Below are 23,315 nucleotides of genomic sequence, written 5' to 3' on the forward strand. Positions count from 1 at the left end.
ATTATAATCCAGAGCTGCGCTCACTATTCTGCTGGTACAGTCACTGTGTACATACATTACATTACTTATCCTGTATTATACTCCAGAGCTGCGCTCACTATTCTGCTGGTGCAGTCACTGTGTACATACATTACATTACTTATCCTGTATTATACTCTAGAGCTGCGCTCACTATTCTGCTGGTACAGTCACTGTGTACATACATTACATTACTTATCCTGTATTATACTCCAGAGCTGCGCTCACTATTCTGCTGGTGCAGTCACTGTGTACATACATTACATTACTTATCCTGTATTATACTCCAGAGCTGCGCTCACTATTCTGCTGGTACAGTCACTGTGTACATACATTACATTACTTATCCTGTATTATACTCCAGAGCTGCGCTCACTATTCTGCTGGTGCAGTCACTGTGTACATACATTACATTACTTATCCTGTATTATACTCCAGAGCTGCGCTCACTATTCTGCTGGTGCAGTCACTGTGTACATACATTACATTACTTATCCTGTATTATACTCCAGAGCTGTGCTCATTATTCTGCTGGTACACTCACTGTGTACATACATTACATTACTTATCCTGTATTATACTCCAGAGCTGCACTCACTATTCTGCTGGTACAGTCACTGTGTACATACATTACATTACTGATCCTGTATTATAATCCAGAGCTGCGCTCACTATTCTGCTGGTACAGTCACTGTGTACATACATTACATTACTTATCCTGTATTATACTCCAGAGCTGCGCTCACTATTCTGCTGGTGCAGTCACTGTGTACATACATTACATTACTTATCCTGTATTATACTCCAGAGCTGCACTCACTAGTCACAGAATTTTGCAGGTATTATAGGAAGGCATACAAATAACTGTAAGGATTAGTAAAATATTCCTGCATAAACAGCGCCTCACCTATCACCAAGTCATGTATGGAATTGCAGCTTAACCACTGACTTCAGTGCAGTTTAACTGTAATACCAGACCTAGCCTGAGAACAGGAGTGGCGCTGTTTCTGGAAGAAAGCAGCCATGTTTTAGTCATCTCCTTTGTAGGCCTTCCAGTAGCATGCATAACACTTAGTTTGGAGTTTTTGGCACTATGGGCCACAGGGGCTTTTACTAAAATAAATACTTATTCTTGAGTCATTTGTGAAACGGTTCCACTTGGCCAGACGTGGCCAGCAGCGATCTTATCTGGCTTTTGATCAACAACCTCCATAAGACGTAAATTATGATCTTAACATGACACACAATTTGTTTCCTCTGATGGAAGGAGAAGAAAAGGCCGTCAGTGTTTTTGGAAATGCTGCAGATTTGCTCCCGTGGTTTTCTATATATATGTCTCTATCTCCTCGGGACTTGCATTATTCACGACAAAAATTTGGGAAGCGTCATTACCTAGGGTGGAAATAAGATCTATTGAATATTATGAGTAAATACGCTCCGACATCTCCAGTGTGCTTTTCAACGTACAACTTCCATCCAAGACCCTGGAGCAAAGAAAGAATTTGTGCACTCGCAGAAGCGGACCACCAGGACTCTTTTTTTTTTTGTCTCGAGAATCGCGCTCTCCTCCCAGCTATGTTCTGTAGTTTACAAGCTGTTTTCTTAATCCTGAATTTGTAAACGGGATGTAGATGATTAGCTGGAAGGATTATCGTAAGTGAGAGAGAAAAATAAATCTGATGGATACAGAGTCGTAAAAACCTGACAAGTTCCATATTGTGCAATATAAATTTAGACTCGGATTCCGAAATACTGAAAGTTCTATTTAATTACCTGACGCTGAAACGTAAGAGACATTGTATACCAGGCATGTACAGAGAAGACTCCCTGCAAGTCTACTGCTACATAGTACAAGCTGCCAAGACTGAAGAAGAAACTAATGTCTAATATAAGACAGGGATATTACTACTATAATACTGCCCCCTATGTACAAGAATATAACTACTATAATACTACTCCTATGTACAAGAATATAACTACTATAATACTACTCCTATGTACAAGAATATAACTACTATAATACTACTCCTATGTACAAGAATATAACTACTATAATACTGCCTCCTATGTACAAGAATATAACTACTATAATACTACCTCCTATGTACAAGAATATAACTACTATAATACTACCCCTATGTACAAGAATATAACTACTATAATACTACCTCCTATGTACAAGAATATAACTACTATAATACTACCTCCTATGTACAAGAATATAACTACTATAATACTGCCCCTATGTACAAGAATATAACTACTATAATACTGCTCCTATGTACAAGAATATAACTACTATAATACTGCTCCTATGTACAAGAATATAACTACTATAATACTACCTCCTATGTACAAGAATATAACTACTATAATACTGCTCCTATGTACAAGAATATAACTACTATAATACTGCTCCTATGTACAAGGATATAACTACTATAATACTGCTCCTATGTACAAGAATATAACTACTATAATACTGCTCCTATGTACAAGAATATAATTACTATAATACTGCTCCTATGTACAAGGATATAACTACTATAATACTGCTCCTATGTACAAGAATATAACTACTATAATACTGCTCCTATGTACAAGAATATAACTACTATAATACTACCTCCTATGTACAAGAATAGAACTACTATAATACTGCTCCTATGTACAAGAATATAACTACTATAATACTGCTCCTATGTACAAGGATATAACTACTATAATACTGCTCCTATGTACAAGACTATAACTACTATAATACTGCTCCTATGTACAAGAATATAACTACTATAATACTGCTCCTATGTACAAGGATATAACTACTATAATACTACCTCCTATGTACAAGAATATAACTACTATAATACTGCTCCTATGTACAAGAATATAACTACTATAATACTGCCCCTATGTACAAGAATATAACTACTATAATACTACCTCCTATGTACAAGAATATAACTACTATAATACTACCTCCTATGTACAAGAATATAACTACTATAATACTACCTCCTAGCTGTGAGGACGTGTTTTTGTAGCTCTCCTGAGGCTCCTGATGTCTGGAGATAGCCCAGGGCGGGGCCACCCTGGGTGGGGAAGTTCCCCTGCCAAGGCCCAGGCTCCAAGGCCTTCTCTGGGAAGCAATTCCCAGACAACTAAAAAAATGGATGGAAATCCTAAAGTCCCCAGTAATGGGAATCGTGTCCAGTGTGTCAGCAGTCCTAGTGCAGCAAGCCAAGATGGGAAGAAAGTTGTAAAGGAAGAAGTAACGGAAGCAAGCAGTAGTACGGTGCAACAACCAAGCAAAATGGTTGAATGTAAGGAGCAAACTTTGCAGCCTGTGCAGACTCCATTGCAGGTTGCAGGTGTCCAGTCCACCCCACCCTCCTGCAGACAGAGGAGAACATCCCTGGAGAAGCAGACCATGCAGGAGAACATGCAGCAGTCTGTATTGGTACGGTCTGAGCGGACAAGATCTGGAAGCGGTAACTACAAAAATGTAGTGAAGGCAGTGGAGGAGATCAAAGGGAGACCAGCGGGGAAGCTTCAAGGTACCAGCAGTACAGTCACTGGAAATAAACTGGGACATAGTCCCCAGTCTGGACATTGTGGGCCCATGGCAGTGACAACAGCCGTAGCATGTCAGAAATCACAGGCTACACCAACCAGAAGCCATACTGGGGGTAACCAACCTGCAAAGCTTTCCAACAATGCACAGACTGTCACAGCTACTGAGCGAGCACCAGAACTGCGCCTGGCAGATGAGATACCAGCACTGGTCAAGCGACTGGAGACATTGAAGGCCAGTAAAATATATCTGCAGAGACAGATTGAATGTGCGTATAATCTAAAAAAGTCTGCATGCCCTGAGAAACTGGTGTTACTGGACAGGAAGCTGAGCGCACTGGCGAAAGAGCTCGCCGAGAACGTACGGGAGACCGAGACTGTACTGGAGCAAATGGGACCGGTGGGAGAATCATACAGAAACCAGCAGCGGTTCCAGGAATACCAGAAGTCACCATCACCTTGTGCCAAAGCTGGGTCTGAACCCTCTCAAGGTGGCAGCCAGCAGTCCCATGTAAAACCAGTTCTGCAGCCAGCAAGTTTCCCTTTTAAGGAAGGGAATTTGTACGGGAAAGCGACCAGTGTTCAGCAACAGCAAAAACCTGCAGCAGTTCTCAGCAAGGCACCACAAGTCCCAGCAACCAGCACTTTGCAACCAGGTCATGGACCCCTGCCTAATGGTAATGAAGTAGCAGCTGTGCAGACACCACAAGTCCCAGGAGACAAGTCATTGCAGCAGGACTATGGACTCTTACCTGAAGGTACTGGGGGAGTAACATATTTGGGGTTACAGGTTGTGGACTCTGTTGTGCAGGACTCTGCTGCCGCTGACTGTAGTGGTAATATGGACTCTGCTATGCAGGACTCTGCTGCCGCTGACTATAATACTAATATGGACTCTGCTGTGCAGGACTCTGCTGCCGCTGATTGTCTGACTAATGTGCCTGATATTATGGATATTCCTGTATGTGATAACGGCCCAGCAGGGGAAGGTGTTTCTGGGGGGGATCCTTCACTATCTATGGCGTCAGACCCCTCTGCAGTCCAGTCTCTGGAGTCTGGTGATATTGCAGACATAGAGGTTGATGGTGGGGCGGACACAGGACAGTCCAGTGTGCAGGACTTTCCCCCTCTAGATACTCGCACAGTAGCAGAACCACATGGTACAGGTGCTCAGCAGCCCACACAGCGCCCACAAACACGCCAAGATGGCGGATCCGGCCGTACCTCCTCAGGGAATGCCTGGAGCCGCGGTGCTCCATCTTTTGCATCAAACTCCAGTTATACAGGCCAGGCTTTCAGGAGGAGGAATGTAGTCAGGTTTAGGCACGGAGGTGCCAAGGAGGATCTGCCGGATAGGAGGTTTGTGGTCCGAGAGCTCCTATGTACCCAGATGGGCTTTGTGCCGACTGATATCTTGGCCGTCATAAACCTTCCTGACCGCCAGGGGTATGATGTTAGTTTTAAGCTGATGTCTGATCTGGACCGGTTCTGGGCCAATCTCACCAGGTTGAGAGATACGGAAGGTTGGGATAAGTTCAGTTTCATCCCCATCTCTAGGCCAGATACAGCCTCTGTCACAATTGTATTTTGGAATGAAGCCGTTCCCCCTCAGGATATTGTCATCTGGCTCAGGAGGCATTGTGACCTCATGTCCGATCTTAGTAAGAACAGGGATGAAGACGGGGTCTGGACCGGTGGGTGGAGGGTCCTGGTGAAGTTGCGTCAGCAGAACAACATAACCCAACATCTGCCCAATTCGTTCTTTATAGGCCGAGAAAAAGGGATCTGCTTCTATGCGGGTCAGCCTCGCCGGTGCTTCAAGTGTGGGAAGGCCGGCCATGTGGCCAGTGTATGCTCCATGGTAAAGTGTAGCCTATGTAATGAAATGGGCCACGTGAGTGCCACATGCCAAAGCATTAGGTGTAACCTGTGCGGTCGGATCGGTCACCCCCACAGAGATTGTCCTGATGCCTGGCATAACATCTGTAAGGATAGCCCTGATGAGGACTTGCTGGCAGCGGCTGATGACATACAGGAGGAGGAGGAGGCGCTATTGTCAGGGTCAGTAGTCACGGAGGCGGAGCCTCAACCACATACAGGTGATACCACCCAAGACCAGGCCGAGTCAGGTCCCATTGAGACGACCATGGAGGTTGTCGAGCAGGTTGTACAACCCTCAGTGGTCGTCTCTTCTCCTGCCCGATCATCCAACAATAATAAAAGGAGGAAGAAGGATAAAGCCAGCCGTAAGCCTGAGGGTGAGTGGACCACGGTAGAAAAGCCTACAAAGATGAGAGTAAGTAGTGCAGGCGAGGTCACTGCAACGGGGAATAGATTTAGTGTCCTATCAGAGTCAGACGGAGAAGCAGAACTAGACAGAGAACTCTCACGAATGATGGCGGAGTATGAGGATGAACCAGAGGGCGATCCTCCCAATAAGAGGAGACCCCACCGAGATGAGGGGCAGTCCGAATCAGACATGGAAACAGCTGGTCACCAGGACACCTCTGACTCTGATCTATGACAATGGGGCCCATCTCTCTGTTTCTCATATTTCTAGTTGTTCTGATGGCAGGTTTCTATCTTAAAGTTATCTCTAGTAATGTGAATAGCATCCGAGCAAGGAGGACAAGACACGCAGTGTATGAACATCTGAGATATCTTGATGCCGATGTCTATTTCTTACAAGAAACCCGTTTAAATACTTTAGGACTAATACGAGAAGCAGAGAGAGAATGGAAATCTGGCCCGTCCTTCTGGTCTCTGGCTGTGGAACCTTATGCCGGGGTTTCTATACTGTTTAACACCCCTGATGTCACCATACACAGATTCACTGAGGTTCTGATGGGGAGGTGCCTGGTTTTAGAAGTTACCATCCGAGGCAGAAGGCTCCGACTCATTAATATCTATGGTCCACCGCAGTCGGTGATGGAAAGGGCACGTCTGTTTGATGAAGTCAAGCAGTACTTGTTTACATCTGTTCCGGTAGTCATGGCAGGGGACTTCAATGCCACCATGTCATCCAGTGACAGACCTACTGGTAGGCCTCTCACCAGGGACTGCAAGGTCTTAAGCAGAATTATTTCACAGGCTGGTCTGTCTGATGTGTTTACTGAGGGTGGTAGGAAACCAAAATTCACTTACTCCTGCGCTGGTAGATGCAGTCGGATAGACTTAGCTCTGGTCAGTCCCGCTGAGCATGTTAGTGAGAAAAGTGAAAAGACAGTCCCTTATTCTGACCATCTGGCTTTGTATTTTTGCTTGGGCTCCACAAAACGCCCTGATATTGGGAGAGGCCTATGGAAGCTCAATTCCAGCCTCTTGGACGATGACTGTGTCCGGAGTTGTGTCCACTCTCTATTTCAGAACCAGCTTGAGAGAGTGGTGTTTTATGACAACATGGCAGACTGGTGGGAGGATGTCAAGGAGGAGATCAGATCCCTCTTAAGGAGACTGTCAGTTAAGAAGGGGAAGAGTAAGTATAGCCAGTATCTCAGGCTGCGGAAAGAATTAGAGTCACTCTATTCGGCGGGCGGGGATAACCAACAGAAGATTGACCGGCTGAAATCTGAGATCAGTCAGTATCAGTACCGCAGGTATACATCCCTGGTTCTTGAACGGGATTATGGGTCCTTAGGGGCTCCGGATCCTTTTGAGAATTGCAGGGAGCGGGTGGCAAATAAATCGGTCACAGGTCTCACTGACTCCCAGGGTGTGTTACAGGAATCTCGGGAGGGTATCCTGGGGGTGGTGAGAACTTACTATGCTGACTTGTTTCAGAAGAAGGTTTTGGATAGAGAGAAGGTGGCTCAATTCTTGGAGGCAACTCCAGGTCCTGATACTAATGATTTGGACTTTTCTCCTTTGACAGCAGAGTTAACAGTGGAGGAGGTGAAAGAGGCCATAGATAAGTTACATCTGAAGAAGGCACCAGGTCCAGATGGGATTACAGCTGAGTTCTATAAGAAATTCCGAGACCTCTTGGCACCAATTCTCGTGGATGTATACAAAACTAGTCTAGAAAACCACCTGATGCCTCCATCCATGAGAGTGTCCTCCCTGATCCTGCTGTCTAAAGGTAAAGAGCCTAGTGACATCAAGAACTGGAGGCCGATTGCCCTCTTGAATGTCGATAGGAAGATTCTTGCAAAAATTCTGTTCTCTAGATTAGTTTGTTTGTCCCCGGCACTGTTGGCAGGCTCACAGTTTGGCACAGTTAAAGGGCGGAACATCTCTGGAGCAGTTATCTCGATAAGGGAGATGTTTGAGAGATGTAAAGCTCTGAGGTGTGGGAGATATGTTGTGAGTCTTGACCAGGCTAAGGCCTTTGACAGAGTAGACCATGAGTATCTATGGGCGACTTTGACAAAGTACGGTATTCCGGGACAATTTGTGGATTGGCTGAGAACTTTGTACCGTGAGGCGGAGAGCTTTCCTCTGATTAATGGTTGGCAGGGTGATGCTTTCAGGGTTGAGGCAGGGGTGAGACAAGGTTGCCCACTGAGTCCATTACTGTATGTGTTTGCCATAGACCCGTTTCTTAGGTCACTGCAGGAGTGTGATTTTCAGGGGGCGCCGGTCCCCCACTGCTTGCCCCTGAGAGTTGTTGCCTACGCGGATGATGTGACTGTGGTGATATCTGAGCCTCGTGAGGTGGAGATGTTGTCTGCAGCCATCAGAAGTTACTCAGAGGCCTCCGGGTCTCTTGTCAACCTTGAGAAGAGTCAAGCTCTCTGGACGGGTCATACTGGTCCTACATTTGATCTGCCGCAGTTTGCCCAGGCCTCCTCCTATATTAAGATCCTTGGGGTGAAATTCGGGAGGGATGATAATTGCAGACTAAATTGGGAAGAAAAGTTGGAATCCGGAAATGCAAAGGTTCAGCGATGGAAGAACTGGAGGCTGACCTATAGAGAAAGGGTTAAAATGTTGAAGACTTACCTGGTCCCTGTCTTCTTGTACGTCTCTGTTGTCTTTCCTTTGCCAGAATCTTTCTCCGCTAGGCTCTTTAGCCTGTTCTTCCAACTTTTGTGGGGGAACAGGTTGAACCCAGTAAAAAGAGGGATAACCTACCTACAGAGGAGAGAGGGTGGGCTGGATATGTTAAATCCAAGGGTGTTTTTTGACTCCATGTTTCTAAAAGTAAATTTTGGTTGCCTGGACTCAGATAACAGCTCCCTGTGGGTAAATAGTATCAGGGACTGGATATTGCCTTTTGCAGAATCCTGGGTGCGAGGCGGCAGCCTTAAGAGGGGTCGATCGACTCGTGACTACCTCCCCCAGTATCTGGACTATGGCATAAGGTGCCTGAAAAAATGGGGTATTGAAAAGACCTATCTGGTGAGTAAGACCAGGAGAGATCTATACACCAGGGTATGTAAGACCTTCTATTGTCTCCAGCCGGCATTGAGGGACTGCACATCTATAACCCTGCAGGATAGTCTGAGGCTCCTCACTGGTCTGAGGCTCCCTGCAAAGTTCTTTGACATTGCCTGGCTATCTCTGCATGGGAAACTTTTTGTAAGAGGCAACTTAAAGCATCTCAGTGTGACAGATCGGGCATGTCCATTGGGTTGCCAGCAGGAGGAGACCATGGCACATTTTATATCAGAGTGCGGGGGAGGGCGAAAGATCTGGCAGGAAATATCCCGGAGGCTGAAAATTCCCCGATTACAATCACTCAAATACCCCGAAATCATATATGGCATCCCAACTAATATAGGTGACATTAACCGGGAGACCCTGTATATTATTATTACTGTCATCAAATATTATCACTGGCATACGAGGACCCAGGTGTCCCTACACAGAGAGCCCTTCCGTCATATGACCGCTGTCACATATATCATATCTGAACTGAGGTGGATAAAGTCTCTGGAGGTCAGAAAAAAGTCTGATAATGTAAAATTGTGGAGAAATGTATATATCGATTGCTGAATATTCTGATAACACTGCAAATAAGTCTGTTCATTTATTTATGGATTTATTTATTTTTTCCCCCTCTTTATCCTGCCAGCAATGGACTCTTAAGTTAAAGTGATTCTCATTTTTGTTATCTGACAGACATGTCTGATTTATGTTATATTATTATTATTATTATTAATTAGTTATTAATTCTGCTGGAATGTAATGTATTTTTGTTTTGTTTTTACTAATAAAAATTACCTCCTATGTACAAGAATATAACTACTATAATACTACCTTCTATGTACAAGAATATAACTACTATAATACTACTCCTATGTACAAGAATATAACTACTATACTACTGCCCCTATGTACAAGAATATAACTACTATAATACTACTCCTATGTACAAGAATATAACTACTATACTACTACTCCTATGTACAAGAATATAACTACTATAATACTACTCCTATGTACAAGAATATAACTACTATAATACTACTCCTATGTACAAGAATATAACTACTATAATACTACTCCTATGTACAAGAATATAACTACTATAATACTGCTCCTATGTACAAGAATATAACTACTATAATACTGCCCCTATGTACAAGAATATAACTAGTATAATACTACCTCCTATGTACAAGAATAGAACTACTATAATACTGCTCCTATGTACAAGAATATAACTACTATAATACTACCTCCTGTGTACAAGAATATAACTACTATAATACTACTCCTATGTACAAGAATATAACTACTATAATACTGCTCCTATGTACAAGAATATAACTACTATAATACTACTCCTATGTACAAGAATATAACTACTATAATACTACTCCTATGTACAAGAATATAACTACTATAATACTGCTCCTATGTACAAGAATATAACTACTATAATACTACTCCTATGTACAAGAATATAACTACTATAATACTACTCCTATGTACAAGAATATAACTACTATAATACTACTCCTATGTACAAGAATATAACTACTATAATACTGCTCCTATGTACAAGAATATAACTACTATAATACTACTCCTATGTACAAGAATATAACTACTATAATACTACTCCTATGTACAAGAATATAACTACTATAATACTGCTCCTGTGTACAAGAATATAACTACTATAAAACTGCCCCCTATGTGCAAGAATATACTATAATACTACTCCTATGTACAAGAATATAACTACTATAATACTGCTCCTATGCACAAGAATATAACTACTATAATACTGCTCCTATGTACAAGAATATAACTACTATAATACTGCTCCTATGTACAAGAATATAACTACTATAATACTGCTCCTATGTACAAGAATATAACTACTATAATACTGCTCCTATGTACAAGAATATAACTACTATAATACTGCTCCTATGTACAAGAATATAACTACTATAATACTGCTCCTATGTACAAGAATATAACTACTATAATACTACTCCTATGTACAAGAATATAACTACTATAATACTGCTCCTATGTACAAGAATATAACTACTATAATACTACTCCTATGTACAAGAATATAACTACTATAATACTGCTCCTATGTACAAGAATATAACTACTATAATACTACTCCTATGTACAAGAATATAACTACTATAATACTACTCCTATGTACAAGAATATAACTACTATAATACTACTCCTATGTACAAGAATATAACTACTATAATACTACTCCTATGTACAAGAATATAACTACTATAATACTACTCCTATGTACAAGAATATAACTACTATAATACTGCTCCTGTGTACAAGAATATAACTACTATAATACTGCCCCCTATGTACAAGAATATAACTACTATAATACTACTCCTATGTACAAGAATATAACTACTATAATACTGCCCCCTATGTGCAAGAATATAACTACTATAATACTACTCCTATGTACAAGAATATAACTACTATAATACTACTCCTATGTACAAGAATATAACTACTATAATACTACTCCTATGTACAAGAATATAACTACTATAATACTACTCCTATGTACAAGAATATAACTACTATAATACTGCTCCTATGTACAAGAATATAACTACTATAATACTGCCCCCTATGTGCAAGAATATAACTACTATAGTACTACTCCTATGTACAAGAATATAACTACTATAATACTGCTCCTATGTACAAGAATATAACTACTATAATACTACTCCTATGTACAAGAATATAACTACTATAATACTGCTCCTATGCACAAGAATATAACTACTATAATACTGCTCCTATGTACAAGAATATAACTACTATAATACTACTCCTATGTACAATATAACTACTATAATACTGCCCATATATATATATATATATATATATATATATATATATATATATATATATATATATATATATACCTATAAATAAATAACTATGAAAAAAGTGTTTGCGTCAGGAAAGGGTTAATGTGTCCCGTGTTTTGTCATTTTCGTCATGTTGTCAGCCCTTAAACACTTCCAACACTTGTAATAAACCCCCCACATTGTTCCTTCTCACACGCGGGCTAATTGACTAATATCTTGGAGGTGTTTACCGCTATTATATTGACAAGTGTGAAGGCTTTAGCGGCCTCCGCCTGACTCTGAGAGCTCTTGTACATTCTATTAGACTTCTTATTGTTCCGGCCCTTGGGATATTAATTATTGCTCCTTATAGCTCATTGTCTTCTCTCTTTGTCTTTAGGTGTGTCTATAGGAGACAACAGCAGCGGCAGCCTTGGGATATAGTCATGTAGATGAACATGGCAGAAGACGCAAGAACTTCATTATAAAGTAAGACAAGAGTTTTTGTTATCTAAAAACCTTGAAAAATATCATAATTTCCTACAGTATGGCATCATGTGATCCTTTGTCTCCGGAGATTCTGCCTGTCTATGTCTCCGGCCTCTGAGAATTTCGGAACGTTAATACAATTACCATTTGTTTTTGGATTTTTTTAAAATTTTCCAGTCCTTGTGACCGGCCTTGTAACGTGGTCAGGGTGTCACCCAATAACAATCTCTATTCACCTAGAGATGGCCAAAGTGGTTCGTAACTAGTGATGAGTGAACCGGATACGGGCCAAATTTTACAAAAAAATTGGCTTGACCCAAACCCGAAGCTATTGAGGTTGAGTTATTGTACTATGGGCTCTCCTCAGGAACCAGATTATAAATGGTGGAGGTGAGGAAACCAAACAGTTATACATAACTTCCTTCACCTCTTCGGGGTGTCCCCCGGCATCTTCTTCAGGCCTCTGGGTGATGGCACATGTCCCAGGGTCACCTCTGAGGCCTGTGATTGGCCCATGTCCCTGTACCTAGGTGTCATAGTATCGGGACACCCCATAGGCTAGAAGAGGTTTGAAGAGGACATCGGGAGACCACCAGAACCCGTGAGGGACCCAAGAAAGGAACCTCCACCTGAGGGGACCCCATGGTATAATAATAGCAGTTCTAATTCATATGGAAACCAACCAGAGGGCCAAACCTCATCAAAACAAATCTCATGGACTCTCTTGTGGGAGTTTTCCATCCTCTTCTGGCCTCTTGGATGACCTCAGAGACCCCAAGAGTCAGTTAAACCCTTGAGGGCCCATGGGGTAAGTCAACATCGTGACGCTTCGATGCCACCATCATGACGTTGATGCACCCCAGGTGATCGCTGAGGTCTGTGATTGACCCGGGGCCAGTATATTATCCAGTATGGAACAGGCCACAGCGCTCTTCAGGCCCTGGTGGGCCTCGGATGTCGGATCCCCATAGTCATCAATATGTAAGTCCCGAAAAGCTCCATTAGTTCCATAGCTGTATTATTTATGTAAATGACCTCTTTTTCCCAAAAATAAAGTGCGTCTCTAGCGCCACCCTTTGGAGGGTAATTCCTTACAAGTCAATGTTTCGACCCTTTCGAACCTTGTACCAAGAACAAGGATGCAGGTGGCTATGTATGGTTGGGTGTAGTAGTTTGTAGTTTGTAGTAGTGTCTTCCAGACCTGAGGGTGTTGTATGGCAGTGTTATTAGATGGCTTATAAGGGGATCTGTTATTTGGACACTATTACTGGGGAACTATATGGCGGTATTTACACACAGGTACTATATAGTACATTATTTTATATGTATGATGTTTGCAGCACTGTTTAGCATTCTTATTTAGTCGTCTATATCCCCCTATTATTTAGGTTCAGTACTATAGGGTGCTTATATTTAGGCACCTACCCCATATAGAGTGTTACCCACAGAAACAGGATATCATTACAGTGACCGCAGCAATGCATAATTCGGCTACTGCTACCCCGCTCTACTGATCTCCTGTGCCTGACCCCGGCTTGTCCCTGACCTACGAATCTGAGTACAAACTCTACCTGCCCTGACCTCAGCTGGTACCTGACCCCTCTCTGCCCCCTGTCTTGTGGCCCGAGGCCAGTCAACATTTATTATGTGATCACAACAAGAGGTAGCCGCCTGGGGGTTTCCCTGATGTGAAGTTCAGATATAGCGGTAAAATATTAAAGACCAGAGAGGTCACTTAGTCAACACCCTTAGGAGGGTCCCAAGGTCAAACTGGACAAGTGACACAGTAGATTCATGATTGTTACAAACATTGTGATGTAAGGGGGTGACAAATGACAATCTCAGCTCTGCTACGTTGTACAGGTTTATATGAATGGCATTGTGAGGGTCTTCCTATAGCTCCAGATAGGGGTCTCTGGGTATGGCTACATGTAGCAGAGCTGCGCGTTTCGGTCCTCACCTACAATCATCCCTTGTTTGGCGTCTATATGATGCATTATCATTATCCCATGTTCTAGTCACACGGTGTTCTATGTTTGGTGGATATGCAGCAGTCCAATAGAGGAAGGTCAGGATATTGGGAGTAGTAGGAGTTGTGGTCACGGTGGCAAGGATCTCCAAAAGATCCTCAGCCCCTCCTCACTATAGTGCAGAGGGGGCCTACAAGGTGTATGATGGGGTAGCAAAGCTTTCTTCAACCTGATGGCTGCTCATAGTGCCCTCATGGAAGCAGCTCTGCACAGCTGATCAGTCCAGGTGTAAGAGGGTGAAACAGCCCCTGTGTAGTGAATGTGCAATGTGTAATTGAGTTGGTGTTTTCATAACCTGACATTTTGTTGTTTGACCACAAGAGGTCGCTGTTGCGAGATAACAAGTAAAAGGAAAAAGGCTGCATGCCCCTGGAAGATTGATGTGGAAACCCTGATCGTTGGAGGAAGGTTCTAGGAGCCATTTTGAGTCAGAGTGTGCTGGACTCTAGAGAAGAGAGAGCTGTGGAGACATCACTGTGCAGAGAGGGTCCTTGGAGGGAGAAGCCACAGCAAGAATAGCTGAGGATTTGAGACTTTCAGAGTCTGTCCAGACACCATCCTAAGGAGAAGATTACTGTCAGAGACTTGGCTGAGAAGTGAGACTGTCAGTGAGACCGCATGCTGTCCGAGGAGCTCCTCTTCACCCTGATGCTAACAGAGACTAAAAGGTACCCAACAGAAGTAAGCGTGCACGCACCACACTGCAAGTTTTGCACCATATTGCTGGGACTGAGTAAAAAGCCTGTAGTTAGTTAGTTAGGTATAATCATCACCCCAGGCTGCAATACTGGTGAACTATCTACCTGTCTGGTAAAAGGACTAAGTCACAGAGGATTTCTACAGAGTTATATCTCCCAGAGAGGGACTTGTAAGGAAGTCTGGGAGCAACATTTAGTTTAACTTTACACTGTTTGGCTTGCAAGCTAACTAACCATTATACTTGCTTAGTTGTACTTGGTTTGGGGGGAATTTAGTAGTATTGTGATAAGATTGTAAACCCTGGTGTTACACCGCCGGATGCCTGTGTCACACACACTGAATTGTTCCTGTGTAATAGGGTAATAACAGGTAACAGGCAGCTGCATAGGCGCAGCTTGCAGGTAGGTAAAAGCTTGGAGTATATTGAAGGCCACACTAGTGGGCACCGTGCTGTATAACACCAGGGTCCCAGCCTCTAGGCTGTGTAAATGTAATACCTGGGAGTGTTCTTTTGGACAAAAGAGGTTATCTAAACTAAGTAAAACCCTATCTTGGTTAAATTGAATTGGACTCACTTCCTTTGTTCGTGACTTCGCTGTATCCTGGGGAGCCCACCTCGGTACACGGCTTACAACTTGGCGTAGTCGGCAGGATACAGCGACCCTCATGGACGGGAATGTGGCGGGAGAGAATCCCCTGGCACCAGCTGTGGTGGTCCAGGGTGCCCCTGCACAGCAAGCCCCAGCGCTGGTAATGCCGGCCCAAGTGGGGTACTTATCGGCCGGGGCACTAATGCAGCATCTGCCAAAGTTTGACGGTAATAATATGACGTTGCAGGACTGGACTGAAAGGGTACGAAGTATAGTTAGACTGAGCAACCTGATACCGGAACTGCGTGCAGAGATAGCATTAGGGGCCCTAGAAGGTGACGCTAGACGGACAGTGATGGTACGGCCCGAATCGGAAAGAGACACTTTAGAAAAAATATTTGCTCTGCTAGAGGGAGCTCAGGGAGGGCGTGCCAAGGTAGCGCAGTTGCGGAGCAACTTCTTCAATCGGTCACAGAGGGAGGGTGAGACTTTAACGCAATACTCTAACGCCTTACAAGAGATGCTGAATGAAGTGCAGCGACGGGACTCAGAGGCTATGGGAGCCTTCAAAGAAGTGGACCGGCTGCTACGAGATCAATTCATCCTAGGGTTATCCAATAAGTTGTTACAGGATAAACTGCAAGAGATGATCCGGGCAGATGCCAACCTGACATTCTATAATGTTTACCTGGCTGCTGTAGAGAGGGAAGAAGCGCCCGTGGCTGTGAATGTGAAGGCTGTGAGTAGCACCCAAGTGACAGGGACCCGAGGAGGTCCTGAAGACCCAGGGTCCTTAAAGGATGTAGTCCAGGCTCTACGGGCAGAAATGAGAGAACTCCGACTGGAGGTGTCCCAGATGCGAGCAGGTCAATCTATGGTTCCAGAAATGACCGCATCGTCCTACTCTCCCCCGCTGAGAGTACACCGTGGCCGAGGACCCACCAACCGAGGCTCATCAGCTGGGCAGGTATCAAGGGGACCCCTCTGCTGGAGTTGCAGACAGTATGGCCATATCGCCAGAGAGTGTAAGGGGGAGGTGGAACCCGAGCCGGCTTTAAACTCCCGACCGCCGCAGTAACGGGGCGTCCTGTGGCGGTTCACCAACAATCAAGCCCCGTACATGATGAATGCGACCTATATGCTAGCAGCCCCGTTATGGAAGCTGAGCTGGAGGGCCAGAAGGTACGCTGCTTAGTTGATACTGGATCGGAGTGCACCCTGATGCCCCTGGAGTTCTTCGAGAGACACTTCGGACATATGATGGAGCCAGAGGATGGAAGTGTCATCCGGTTGATAGCTGCCAACAATGGTGCGATGGACGTACAAGGGATCGTCTGGATGCGGGTCCGGCTGTTTGGGCAAGACATTGGCAAAAAGGGGATCGTGCTGATAGACCATCCGTCCAGGAGAGGACTCGATGTGACGCTGGGCATGAACGTGCTGAGAGACCTAGATCATCACCTTTATGCAAAGGAAGGACCTAAATACTGGCAGCGGGCCACCACACACCGGCCGACTCAGAAGGTCCTACAGCAGATGGTGAGGAGCTGTAGTTTGCAGAAGAGCACCATGGCAGGGCGCTCCATTGGATACGTGAAGGTGCCGCTGAGTGCCCCAATGAAGATTCCACCGCGACAGGAAAATATTGTGATGCTTCCGGTGGGGGCTGGACGACCATTAAATGGACTAGAGGTCTTGATAGAGCCTGCCCTGCAGGGAGAAACGCAGACCCGCCCTCTGGTAGCCCGAGCACTTGCCACTGTGAAGGATGGGTGTGTGCCTATACGCTGTCTCAACGTACTGGACAGTGAGTTGTTCGTGCCTGGGAATACCCTGCTGGCTGAAGTTCACGTGCCCGGGGGTGACATCCTTCGCCGGAAGAGCTTCACGTTGCAGCCTGATGGGAGGTCGTCTTGGACCTATGCTGTGAAGGTCCAGCAAAGGCAGCCTCCAACGACAGAGTGGAATGGCCAAGTGATCATGTCTCTGATGGGAGTAGATCGCCGGTCTCTGACCCCGGGACAACAGAAGCTTCTGGAGGACACTCTGTGGGAATTCCAGGAGGCGTTTTCAAGACACGATGAAGACTTCGGGTGTGCTACCGCCATTGAACACGAAATCCCCACTGGCGATGCTGCGCCTATTCGGGAGCGGTATAGGCAGATTCCCCCCAAGATGTATCAGGAGGTGAGAGAAATGGTGGCTAGCATGCTGGAGAATCAAGTGATCCAGGAGAGTAAGAGCCCATGGGCTGCTCCGGTGGTCTTGGTGCGGAAGAAAGACGGAAGTCTCCGTTTCTGCGTAGATTACCGGAAACTAAATGCTAAGACCGTCCGTGATGCATACCCCCTTCCACGGATTGAAGAGTCACTATCCTCCCTCGGTCATGCCAAGTATTTCTCAACGCTTGACTTGGCCAGTGGATATTGGCAAGTGCCAGTGGCCGAGAAGGACAAGGCCAAGACAGCGTTTATCTTACCCATGGGACTCTATGAGTTTAACAGAATGCCTTTCGGTCTGTCCAATGCCCCAGGGACATTTCAGCGGTTGATGGAGCTCTGTTTGGGTGACCTAAACTTTGAGTCGGTATTGATATATTTGGATGACGTTGTAGTGTTTGGGTCCTCATTTGAAGAACATCTCGAAAAGCTGCGGCAGGTCCTAGGGCGATTGCGTGATCATGGGCTAAAAATCAAGCCCAAGAAGTGTCAACTATTCCAGCAGCGAATAGAGTACTTGGGACATGTAGTCACTCCGGAAGGGGTACAACCTGCGCCCAGCAAGGTGGAGGCCGTCCAGAAGTGGCCCCAACCAAGAACCCTGCGTGAAGTACAAGCCTTTCTAGGGTTGGCCGGTTATTACAGGAGATTCATACCCAAGTTCTCTCATCGGGCTGGCCCCCTAAATGAACTACTGAGAGGCACAGCTGGTGGACCCAAGAATCGCCCCATTGAGTGGGGGCCACGACAGCAAGAAGCCTTTGAGGGGTTAAAGAAAGCTCTGACCAGTACCCCGATCCTGGCCTATGCACAGTTTGATAAGCCATTCCTGTTGTACACCGATGGAAGTCTACATGGTCTGGGAGCTGTGCTATCTCAAGTTCAAGATGGACGTGAGAGGGTGATTGCCTATGGCAGCCGGTCCTTAAGGGAGTCAGAGCGTAACCCCGACAACTACAGCTCCTTTAAGTTGGAGCTTTTGGCACTTGTATGGGCCATGACTGAAAGATTCACAGAGTATCTGACGGGTGCAGAAGTGATTGTGATGACGGACAATAACCCTTTAGCACACTTAGAGAACGCTAAGTTAGGTGCCCTTGAGCAGAGGTGGATGTCCCGCCTTTCCAAGTATCAATACCGTATCCAGTTCCGATCAGGGAGAGAGAATGGCAACGCTGATGCCCTCTCCCGAGTCCCTGTGGGGTTGCCAACCAAGAGTGGAGAGGAAGGGCTAGAAGACAGTGAAATCCCACACCTCGGCAGAATACCGCCATTCCAGAACATAACCCATTCAAGTGGGGTGGCTTCAGGGATGCCGATGGTGCTGGGGAAGACATTGGAAGATTGGGAAAGGGTTCAAAATAGCTGTCCGGACCTATGTAAAGTGAAAGAGTGGATCCGGACTAAGATCTGGCCACGGCCGAATGAGCGGGCTAGCTTAACCCAAGAGGGTCAGAAGTTACTGAGACAGTGGGATAAGCTGGTTGTCATCCAAGGACTCCTATGTCGGACCATATACATACAGTCAGAGCTGCAGCACCGGCAACAGATTGTCATCCCGATGTCATTGGGACCAGTAGCCGCTCAGGAAGCCCATGAGAGTGGGGCCCATTTTGGGAGTGCCAAAACGTACCAATGGCTCCAACGATTTGTGTATTGTCCAGATTTGGGAAAGATGGTGACCAAGGCATGTCTTCAATGTCGGTCCTGCGGGCTGAGTAAAAGTCCCGAACAACGTGCCCCTGTACAAACTATTCAAACATCTGCCCCCCTGCAAATTCTAATGATTGATTATGTACAGATTGGGTACTCTACCTCAGGACATTCTTACTGTTTGGTTATGACGGACCATTTTACAAAGTATGCAGTAGCTGTACCCACCAGAGATCAGACGGCTGAATCCGCTGCCGAAGCAGTCTGCAAACACTTTATACAAGTGTTTGGGTGTCCACAGAAAATCCATTCAGATCAGGGGGCGTGCTTTCAGGGGGCTTTGATGAGTGAATTGTATCAACTCTATGGGATCGAACGTTCTCGCACGACCCCATATCATCCACAGGGGAACGGGGCATGCGAGCGGTTCAACCGCACCTTGATACAGATGTTGCGGACGCTAGAGGATAGTCAAAAAGCTCGGTGGCCAGAGTATCTACCTGAACTGATGTGGGCCTATAACAATAGAGTACACAACACCACTGGTTACTCTCCACACATGTTGATGTTTGGGAGGGCAGGTCAAGAGATTGAGGATCTCCACATGCCAGATCCAATGCAGCCTCCTCCAAGGAGCACTACCGCATGGGCGCAAGAACACCGTCGCCGACTGAGAGCAGTACATAAGGTTGTGGGCGAACGCATGAGACAAATAGTACACCCCAACCCAGGGCCGGTGCAGAGGGATGAATACGCCCCAGGTGATCGTGTGATTGTCAGGGCCAAGAGGCCAACGGGAAAATTGGATGGGCGGTGGGAGGCGGTACCATATGTTGTGAAGCGAAAGGTAGACCCTGATATTCCAGTGTATGAGGTACAGCCAGTAGGGACTGGAGGACCCTCAAGGAACCTTCACCGTAACATGTTAAGACGCTGCAATTTTGAACACTCGGTGGCCGACGAGGTGGTACAGGCTCCTAGCATTGCTACCAGGGAAACCCCCTTAGACGATGAGTGGTGGGTTGTCCCTGCCCCAGCCGATCCAGGGAACCAAGTCGAGTCTAGTTTGCCGCCCAGGGAGGGAGTTGTACAACCTGCAGAACAGCCATCATTGGGTGTGCCGGGTGCCCCTGATTCTGTGACTCTGCGTAGGACAGCCAGGTCCAATGCCGGGGTACCCCCACAGCACTATGCGCAAGATGAGTTTATATGGGAAAGGTTGCCAGGGACGTCAACCTCTAGTGGGGTGGCATGTAAGAGGGTGAAACAGCCCCTGTGTAGTGAATGTGCAATGTGTAATTGAGTTGGTATTTTCATAACCTGACATTTTGTTGTTTGACCACAAGAGGTCGCTGTTGCGAGATAACAAGTAAAAGGAAAAAGGCTGCATGCCCCTGGAAGATTGATGTGGAGACCCTGATCGTTGGAGGAAGGTTCTAGGAGCCATTTTGAGTCAGAGTGTGCTGGACTCTAGAGGAGAAGAGAGAGCTGTGGAGACATCACTGTGCAGAGAGGGTCCTTGGAGGGAGAAGCCACAGCAAGAATAGCTGAGGATTTGAGACTTTCAGAGTCTGTCCAGACACCATCCTAAGGAGAAGATTACTGTCAGAGACTTGGCTGAGAAGTGAGACTGTCAGTGAGACCGCATGCTGTCCGAGGAGCTCCTCTTCACCCTGATGCTAACAGAGACTAAAAGGTACCCAACAGAAGTAAGCGTGCACGCACCACACTGCAAGTTTTGCACCATATTGCTGGGACTGAGTAAAAAGCCTGTAGTTAGTTAGTTAGGTATAATCATCACCCCAGGCTGCAATACTGGTGAACTATCTACCTGTCTGGTAAAAGGACTAAGTCACAGAGGATTTCTACAGAGTTATATCTCCCAGAGAGGGACTTGTAAGGAAGTCTGGGAGCAACATTTAGTTTAACTTTACACTGTTTGGCTTGCAAGCTAACTAACCATTATACTTGCTTAGTTGTACTTGGTTTGGGGGGAATTTAGTAGTATTGTGATAAGATTGTAAACCCTGGTGTTACACCGCCGGATGCCTGTGTCACACACACTGAATTGTTCCTGTGTAATAGGGTAATAACAGGTAACAGGCAGCTGCATAGGCGCAGCTTGCAGGTAGGTAAAAGCTTGGAGTATATTGAAGGCCACACTAGTGGGCACCGTGCTGTATAACACCAGGGTCCCAGCCTCTAGGCTGTGTAAATGTAATACCTGGGAGTCTTCTTTTGGACAAAAGAGGTTATCTAAACTAAGTAAAACCCTATCTTGGTTAAATTGAATTGGACTCACTTCCTTTGTTCGTGACTTCGCTGTATCCTGGGGAGCCCACCTCGGTACACGGCTTACACAGGGGCCGGGTGTCGACTCCCCTCACCGATCAAGTATTTATAACTAGACATGAGCGAGTGGTATTCGATTGAGTAGGTATTCGATATAATACTACGGTATTCGAAATGCTCATAGTCGTTCGAATACTATCGCTATTCGCAGTAAAGATTGGCCAGTGTACAGCATTCGGCCAATCAATGCTGGTTCTCGTCTCTGAGGAGGCGGAGTCTAAGATCGGACCACAGCAGTCTCCTGCAGCGTTGATTGGCCGAATGTTGTACACTGTATAGCATTCGGCCAATCAACATTGGTCAAAGCATTCCTATGAGAAAAAGTCAGCTCAAGCATATCGCAAGCTGCCAGATCTCCCGACTAGCAAGGACGAGCCTGCTGCAGAACCAGCGTTGATATGCCAAATACAGTGTATAGCATTCGGCTAATCAATGCTGGTTCTGCAGGACGAGTAAGGGCCGGTTCACATGAGCGCTTGCCTCCTGTTCGGAAGAAGTCCGCAGGAGGACCCCTCCCCCTGAATGGAATATCAGCTCAACTGGACAGTTAAAGCGCATGGACCCCATAGACTATAATGGGGTCCGTGAGCTTTAACTGCACAGCGCTCCTCCTAAACACTCTCCTCCTGCTACTCATGGACTTGGTGACTCTCCTTTAGTGGAATAGTGGTTTTCCCATAGACTATAATGGGATTCGATATTCGATCGAGTAGTGGAATATTGAGGTTCTACTCGAAACGAATCTCGAATATTTCACTATTCGCTCATCTCTATCTAGAACCGATTTATAGCTTGACCCCAGACATCCCCTTTAAGTCTTGATGAGATACCTCCAATAATTTATGTATACTTTGTATTATTATAATTTTAATTTCCCTTTTATCAATTGATATCATTTGATGTCTTTCCCCTCTCGCACACCATTGTGCGTCCTCTCTCATGTCCTGGGCTGACTTGCTCCTGCCTGACCTTGTGATCACCGCTTACATAAACCCATTCATTTCATGGCGGTAATATATTGTGATATACAGTCAATGCATTGTCCTTGTTTCTTCTGTAGACGAGAAGACAATAATTATCAGTAATTATATAAAATTACAGGAATGGAAGGTTCAGATGAACAATCGAGTAAAAGAAATCCATTGGTTGAGAAGAACAGGGCTGACCTTACTTTGCATGATACCTTGCGTTAACACCCCCCTATAGTGTGAATAATTATACCGTAATAATGTAAATGATTATATAATACTGTGTCTAAATAAACCAAACATAGCTATACTATCATTCTCACTGCTGAAAACTGCAAAAATAACACACTTTACAAGGCCAAAGTATCAGTGTGTAAATAAATACCGCCATATATATACAGTGACCAAGTCAGTAGGACAGTGCATTGGAGGATGGAAAGCTTTGGAGCTGGTAGTGTTGGAGAGAAGT

General features: G+C 45.1%; 1 protein-coding gene across 4 annotated transcripts in view; it reads left to right on the plus strand.

Annotated features, from left to right (window-relative positions):
* Positions 1 to 23,315, plus strand: part of TENM4 (teneurin transmembrane protein 4) — a 1,026,741-nt gene that overhangs the window by 157,901 nt on the left and 845,525 nt on the right. For all 4 annotated transcript variants that reach the window (XM_075266230.1, XM_075266232.1, XM_075266233.1 and 1 more), the window contains exon 2: positions 12,247 to 12,335. The gene's annotated coding sequence lies outside the window, so the exon portion shown is untranslated. The remainder of the gene's footprint in view (positions 1 to 12,246; positions 12,336 to 23,315) is intronic.

Source organism: Leptodactylus fuscus, chromosome 2 (assembly GCF_031893055.1).
Source record: "Leptodactylus fuscus isolate aLepFus1 chromosome 2, aLepFus1.hap2, whole genome shotgun sequence".
In the NCBI taxonomy this organism is placed as follows: domain Eukaryota; kingdom Metazoa; phylum Chordata; class Amphibia; order Anura; family Leptodactylidae; genus Leptodactylus; species Leptodactylus fuscus.